This window comes from Xyrauchen texanus, chromosome 6, assembly GCF_025860055.1.
Source record: "Xyrauchen texanus isolate HMW12.3.18 chromosome 6, RBS_HiC_50CHRs, whole genome shotgun sequence".
NCBI classification, from domain to species: Eukaryota; Metazoa; Chordata; class Actinopteri; order Cypriniformes; family Catostomidae; genus Xyrauchen; species Xyrauchen texanus.
Window position 1 is genome coordinate 36,376,683 of NC_068281.1, and position 8,125 is coordinate 36,384,807.

The following is an 8,125-nucleotide window of genomic DNA, read 5'->3' on the forward strand; positions in this document are numbered from 1 at the left end:
GCTGCCTTTATGTGCTTTTTGGAGCTTCAAATTTCAGACCACCATTCAATTGTATTGTATGGACCTGCAGAGCTGAAATAATTTTTTAGAAGATTTGTGTTCAGCAGAAGAAAGTAAGTCATACACATCTGGGATGGCATGAGGGTGAGTAAATGATGAGAATGATTTTGGGGGGTAAATTATTGCTATAAATGCATTATATATAAATAATATTACTTAAAAAGTATATGTGCAACCTAACTAATGCAAGTAATTAAAATCTGGAGATTTTGAATAATTTCAAATGTAATCTATTACACCTCATTTTTCTTTTCTTTTCTTTACTAAGAGTAAACAAACAGAGTACTAATATAAAAGTAATTAATTACTCTATAAACAGATTACACTCATTATTGGAAGTGAGTGATCAGTGATCAGTGGCACAAAAAAGCCAGGATACATAAGGATATCTATGAATTTTTAAATAGAATAATTGAATGACAGATGGCACAATAACGTTGAGGTTGGCTCATTTATTTAAAAGTTTCCATATTTGGTGGACACAGGCTTTAATTAGATTACAGTAGTTACATTTCAAAACAACCTATAGAAAACTGATCCCGGCACCAGAGGACATATGCATCCACTGTTTCCCTAAATATAATGGGAAATGACCGATGATATGTGCAGAATAATTGCATGAATCATTTGTTTTTGAGAAACTCAATTTTCTTTGCTTTATCTAGCCTCTCCTTCTATCTCTCTCTCTCTCTCTCTCTCTCTCTCTCTCTCTCTCTCTTTCACTGTCTAGCCATCTCAGAGTCCTGCAGTTCTGTTCAATGTCAATCTCTTTAAGGGACAATAGCGCCATCATGTGTTGATTCACTCTACACATCCACACTCCAGAGAGCAGTGGATCTCAACTGGTTCTGCTTCCAGAATTGACATTGTACCAATCTGGTGGTTCATAGTACAAAAGTAAGCAATGTCTTTCAAATAAAACTAAAAAAAACTGTGCCAAAATGCTGTAGTTGACTGCATGCACAGCTTTTGATGTCACCAACAAAATATATGAGAACAGTTTTCACCTCTCTTTTAAAATGAGTAAGCAGTAAGCCCAATTATATTGCTATCCTAACTATGCACGATTATACGGTCAGTTGAGTTTGATTATTTGCATTTAGCATTGTTTAGCACTGTGACTCTATTAGAACAGAAATGTGACCAGTTTTTAGATTACAACGCACCAGTTGAGAACTACTAGATCACACAATTGTCAGGAGATATGCAAGTCAAATGCTAAGATTGTGCTTTAGAGATACTACATCAAGTTAGACATGATAAGGGGAAATTATAAACATTTTAATTCAGAATGCAAAAATCTGCATAAACCCAAAATATGACAGAATGAAGGAGATGTTATGCCAAGTGTAATATATGTGTGGAATATGTGTGCATGCCCGTCTCGCTGTTCGTTGTCTGCTGGCCCTGGCAGGGCCTCTTATCTCCCACTGATTCAGCATCTGCTCCGTACAGCCCCACACGAACACTAAACTTTGGCAGACAGACCACAGAGAAAGAAGAACTCTTGCTTTGTGCGGAAATAAGAAAATCACACAAATGTATTCACCAATGACAGCTTCTGTTGCACTGCAGAGAGTGTCATTTTATGTCATAATGTTGAAAGTTGCAAGAGGATTATAACATTTGTTACTCAATGGCCCACTTTTTGCATGTTCCACATTTTGTTTTATTTTAAAATCATGCATGGCTAGAGTTCATCTATTTAACTCGGATAAGTAAGCAAAGAAAATATACAAGTTATGTGTTTAATATCAGTCGGTGTTCTCAGTTAAATGAAAATATGTAAACCTAATGCCAATTATACGCAGTGCAACTGTAAATAATTTAATCCGTGCAGGAATATATGATGCAAGTGGTTCAAAGGTGAAATATGTACAAAAATCTCAATATGAAGAGAGTTTGGGGTGGGATTGTCTGTTTTACCAACAATAGCGGATGGGAGGAGTGCTAAAGAAACCTGTTTGTCATTATTTTGGCAATTCAGTTTGGTGATGCATGTGGCGCCAATATTGCACATTTCACCTTTAACTTGTGTACAATATAAGTCAACTCTCTCACCTGTACCCTGTAAAGGGAAGGGTGGACTCTACCCTCCTTTCTTTGAGTCCTGTACATGCTCTATTCTGGGCGGCTCCACCAGCTTCTCATAGGACAACACCATCATGATCTGATCTGAAAATTCACCATTAGTGTTAGTGTTACAGTGTCATTCTACAAAACGGCAACATGATCACAAGGGAAGTAGACATGCTGCTTCCCGATGTTCCGTTACCCTGACATTGGCCCCATTATGCCAAGTTACTGACAAGTGCCATCTCGCATCAGACTTTTTTGTATCGGTGTAAATGTGTTTACCTTCTCTTGTGATGTGACTGAGAGAATGTTGAGTTACAGCATGGGAAACCAATGTTCTTGTCCCGTGCTGAAACCAGAAAGTAATCATGTTTACATAATCAGCGATGGTAAAGTTTGTATTTTCCCTCTAGCATTAAATTTTTTTCTTCACTTAGGGTTAGGTTTAGGTTGGCGAGATAATGAAATTTGAGTTCCTCTTCACTGTATGACATAATTTACAGCTAAAACAACTCACTTTTTGCATCTTTCTGTGGACATTTCACTCTGAAACAGGAGCTCACTAGTGCTCATATATTCAAAAACACTTTCCACTCTGGCCACTGGGGGCAGTGCTTCGAATTCGAATTTAGCTCATGAAAAGTCAACCTACTGTTTCCGAATTCACTGTAAAATCAGTGTGAAAGCAAGTGAAACCTATTATGTCCCCTATTCCCGTAACACATGAAAGAATACAATGACTTGCAATTAATAGTTGGCACATACTTTTAATATATGTTATTATAGGTGTTTCTGTAAACACATCATCAAAAGACTTGACGTTGTGCCAACAGATTATGTGTCAACCCTGTTATGATTAACTTTTCATTATGAAAATAATATTTAATTTTATTCTCTCATAATGACATTATCATTCTTTTGGCAAGTGAACCCCGCCAATTCAATTTCTCCTTATTTTTTATGACTTTATTTTATATTTTGTTAAGTTTGTCATGTTTGTCAGAGGACAATATTAAATTGTCAAGTCTGAAACCTCGATTTTGCATGGCAAACAACTGATTATTGAAAATTGGACACTATATATATATATATATATATATATATATAAAGAAATACTACCATTATATATTGTAAAACTTTAATAAACACCTTGAGATGACTTTGAGCACTAGACTATAAATGAAAAATGTTTTTCATTTCATTGGTTTCATTGGTTGAAAAAAGTCAACCAATACCCAGCCCTGTAAAATAGTGGAACCCCCGACTGTTAACTTTTGGAGCTATTTCTTCATGATCTAACTCTTAAAATTTGTTTTGTTGGTGCCACCAAATGTGTACTTTGTATAAAACCAGTTAATTAAAAAAAAAAATTCATTGTGTTTCTTTCTGTTACCGTCAACCTTGTTGGCATGGATATATCCCAACATATATTTATGAATTTAGCTTTAGAAGCCACAATACAATTTATTAAAACATAAAGGTATTATTTGGCTGATAGAACGTTTAAAATGTTCTCATTTGTAGATTGTATTTTGAAATGGATAAGGCATCTGTTTCATAGAATGACCTCAAAATCTCTTTTAGTGTATATAATGTGACACTGTGTGTGAAATTTAAGTAATAAGTGTACACTTAAGTGAGCTGGTAAATGTGTGCTATGATAAAATATTGACAGAAATATCTGATACTGTTAGAAAGTCATAATGACTCTGTTTACTCACCATGACGGAGGTCAGTAGAAGCATCATCATTCCCAGCATCACATAGATTTTCTATTAAACTGCCCACCCACAGGGGACCTAGGATGGTTGAAGACCACCGACTGAACGCCACACACCTTGACTACATACACCAAACACACACCCTCACCCTGGGGATTGGCCAGGAAGATGAGGTACCAGATGCAAGCCCCGCTGTAGATGACCAGCACCACCAGGTCCTCCAGCACAACAGGAAGAACCCTGCAATTACCTCCACACCACTCAGGCTGTACATCATACTGTTCACCAAAGCCAAAGTACTTCTGCATCAGAGGGGTCGCTATGGTCTGGAGATAGAAAGCAGAATCACCAGAGTCAGAAAAGTTGCCAGCAACTGTGTTTAAGTTAATAAATACAGTCGTTTTCACCTCTGGCCCGCAGCCGTTTTCACTGTTCCCTTACGGGTGGCCACCCTTTTACCCCAGGTCCCAGTGTGGCTGCACATTCTGCACTGCCTGTAGACACTGGTGCATGACTTCTCAGGTGGAACATTTTAATGTTTTAGCATCACATAACTTACTACATTTACAAGATAATTAGTCACAATGAAATTGTTAGGTACCTCAGCTGAGAACAGATAGAGCGTTGCACTTGCAATTCAAAGGATGGGGGTACGAGCCCTGAAGAACACACAAGATGACATGTGATACAAAATTATCGTAGAAGCACAACAAATTGATGTAGTTGCTTTAGCACTTTCTTACATAACATCACATTTGCTTTTCATGACACTATCGGTTAGGTTTACTTTAAGGCAGAGGTTGGCAACCTTTTTTAGTGCCATTTTTCTTGTCCTTGTTGATGTCTGTGCCAACGTTACCATGCATTGATAGCATACAGTATCTTCTTACTGACATCAAGTATTGTTATGAAAGCAAAAGCAACAACTAGAATACAAAAATATAGTCTGTCATTTGCTCAACCACGTAGCGACCAAAGCAAAGCAGACGTGTTTACTTGTGTGATTCACTGAAAGTAAAGCACTTCCTCAATTGATAGTTGACGCGGCTCATGAAGTGCAAATGGCTGGCATGCTCTAGTCGTGTCACAGGTTCATAGTGTTTGCTTCCCATTATAACTACATAAAAGATGCTGCATGATCTATGATGAAGGTTTAAGTGTTAGATTTGCATGCAAGGGCGTAGAACTTCATATAAATATATACCTCTCTCTCATTGTTGCTCGTGTGCTAGTGATTACCCTCCCACATCCCACAGATTGCCAACCCCTGGTTTAAAGTTTAGGATTGGTAGGTTGGTTTTGTTGGTTAAAAACTCAATAGAGCATTCATCTTAAAAACCTCATCTTGTTTAGGAGAAAATGTAATTAGTGTTTAGTGCCACTCAGTGGATATTTCACTTTGTAACTGCTGCAATACATGTAAGTAGCCATGTAATATAATTTAGCAAAAATGTCACCACAATCACATAATTTTCATGAGATAAGGTTCATAAAGGGCAATTCCTATAGGGGCCTAATACACTTTGGGGAGGCTGCGGCTCAGCTGGTAGAGCAGGTTGTCCATTAATCACAGGGTTAGTGGTTCAATTCCTGCCGAAGTGTCCTTGGGCAAGACACTGAACCCCAAGTTGCTCCCAATGGCAGACTAGCACCTTACATGGCAGCTCTGCTGTCATTTGTGTGTGAATGTGTGTTTGAATGAGACTCAGTGTAAAGTGCTTTGAATACCACTAAGGTTAAAAAGGCACTATATAAGTGCAGACCATTTACCATTTACTTTGATCAGCACATGATTAGCTTTCAATGTATCTAGGTCATTCACAGAGTAGGCGAATGTATATAAAATGCTTGATTATATTAAATCATATTTTAAATCACATTACAACAAATTCAATAAGTTGTCTTGACCACTGTGAGCCTAAATTAATCATAACTGTACCTATGTTATTTAGTTGTTCAAATGAGGGTAGGACAGTCGGTGAATGAGAGAGTATGCTGGGGGCGTGTCTGCTGGATGCTGGGGTAAAGAGAACTGTGGTTAGTGTTTTCTAAAGAGTGGCTTTTATCTTGAGTGCTGTCTGATTGAAGAGCGTAATGAACTGTGCAGTCAGGAGTACCACCACCTCCTCCCTGAGAAACTCTGCAGACAGACATAGAGAGAGAGAGAGAGCTCAGGCTTTTCAAGGCTGCTAATAAAGGATTGAATAAAATGGAGGCATCTACCAGATGCACACACACACACACACTGCAATCATACAGCTAAGAAAGAATGAGTGAATCGATAAGATGTTTGCAGACTGTTTCTCTCTCACATTATCACCTTCAGTTGGAAGAAGAAGAAAAAAAAAGAATCAATGCTACACTTAGTGAAACTGCTCTGCAAAATAACACACAGCATGGGCGGTGGGCAGATAGATAGACTCAAACTGCTCTGCCAAGAAAACCACAGCACTTTTGATTTTTGAGGAAAAAACTCTGGCCTTCACCTTGGCTGACACTGAGGTTTTCAAAGGGGTCTGAAATAGTGTGTGTGTGTGTGGGGGGGGTTCGGATGAGAGCTGGGTCTCAGTCTGTTCAGTGTTCACCAAGCCATATGAGTCCACTCCTGAGGCACTATCTTCAACTTCCAGACTCATGAGGGGCTCCTCCTCTTCTTCACCTCTGCCTCTCTCAGGGGGGTTTGTTGAGTCCAGTGGTGGGATGTCCCAGTACAGGAGAATTGCTGCAAACTGCATGAGCAGCCACATCCCATGCATGAAGAGCTGGGACAAAAAGAGAAAACATACTTAATACTTTTAAGACTGACTGTTTGTAGAGTTCAATTTCACACCATAGACTCAAAAAACTATTATGTGGAATAGACATAGTCAATTGGTTAAACTAAAAGTTTTGTCAGTTCTGTTCAGAGGTTGTATTTTCAACCTAAAATAAAATTTTTACACAACTGACAGTTAGGTTTAGGGTTTGGTTTTGAGTGTATTATACATTTTGTTTTCAAGGGCATTGCTAGATGGTTTCTAGTGTGGCCTGGGTGGTTACTAGGTGGTAATACTCTATAGTAGGTTTTATAAAACCAGCTTAAAAATATCAATAATATTTTAATGATTAACTTAACACACAGGGCAGCTGTCTGTAATTCTCTCTCTCTCAAACTGTCATCACCGGCCACTTTTATCCCTCGCGTGCCCCATCAGGCTGATTGGGGACCGGGCGTGTGTGGTTCCTGCCCAGCCACACCCTGCTCTGCTCTGCTCTACAGGCCTATTTTTAAATCACACAACATCAGAAAGATATTAAAGGGCAGAAGTTCAATCTGATGGCAGGCCATGACAGCAACAAAGACCCTGGCTCACTCATCAGGAAGGGTAGTCCGTGTGAGGAACCCAAAGATGGAGGAACCAGCTCCTGCTGGAGGATCTAGCCTAATACAAAATGCATTGCAAAAATATTGTGCAATTTAAAAAATTTAACATTTTTGGGTGAATCTCACAAAACCTGGCAAGAACATCCAGACCATATTGAACCTTAAAGTCAAAAGAAAATGCATATAGATATGGAGCCTAGTTTAGGATTATTATTATTACACATTATCTACAAGATACAGAAGGCAAGATAATGAGTAGAAACTAGGGAGTTAGCTAATTAATTGGCCAAGATCTAATGATAATGATGCATGGAGCAGCCTAGATTGGGTGGATGTACTCCACCTTGGAGAATGCATTTTGTGGAAAGGTGGAGGCCAAACTTAACATGTTTAGTGAGACAAAATTTGACATGTCCAACTGTCGCCATAATCATCTGTTAGATCAAATTTTTTCATATGGAATTGATGTTGATAATATAGATATTCAGCAGCAGAGCGATGATATCTCAGATCATTACCTCATCTCTTGTATGCTACTCTTAGCAAAGGTCACACAATCTATGCAACATCATCATTCAGGTAGAACTATTCTTTCAACTACTAAAGATGGCTTCACTAATAATCTTCTAATTTTTCTCAAATATTCAGTACTCCAAAATGTTCAGAGTACCAGGTCATGCCCTTCAGTTTGGTCAATGTCCATGCAGTCTTCCAAGCATTTGTCAACGATGTGCTGAGGTACATTTTTGAAAAGTTTGTCTTTGTGTTCCTGGATGATATCCTGATTTTTCTTCTTCTCTCCAGGTGCACATCCAGCACGTCCAGCAAGTGATGCAGAGGTTTCTTGAGAATCATCTGTTTGTCAAGGCGGAGAAGTGTACCTTCCACCTCCAGATGGTTTCAT

At 38.5% G+C, this 8,125-nt stretch overlaps 1 pseudogene; it reads right to left on the reverse strand.

Annotated features, from left to right (window-relative positions):
* Positions 1-2,149: 2,149 nt before the first annotated feature.
* Positions 2,150-8,125, reverse strand: LOC127645710 (uncharacterized; annotated as a pseudogene).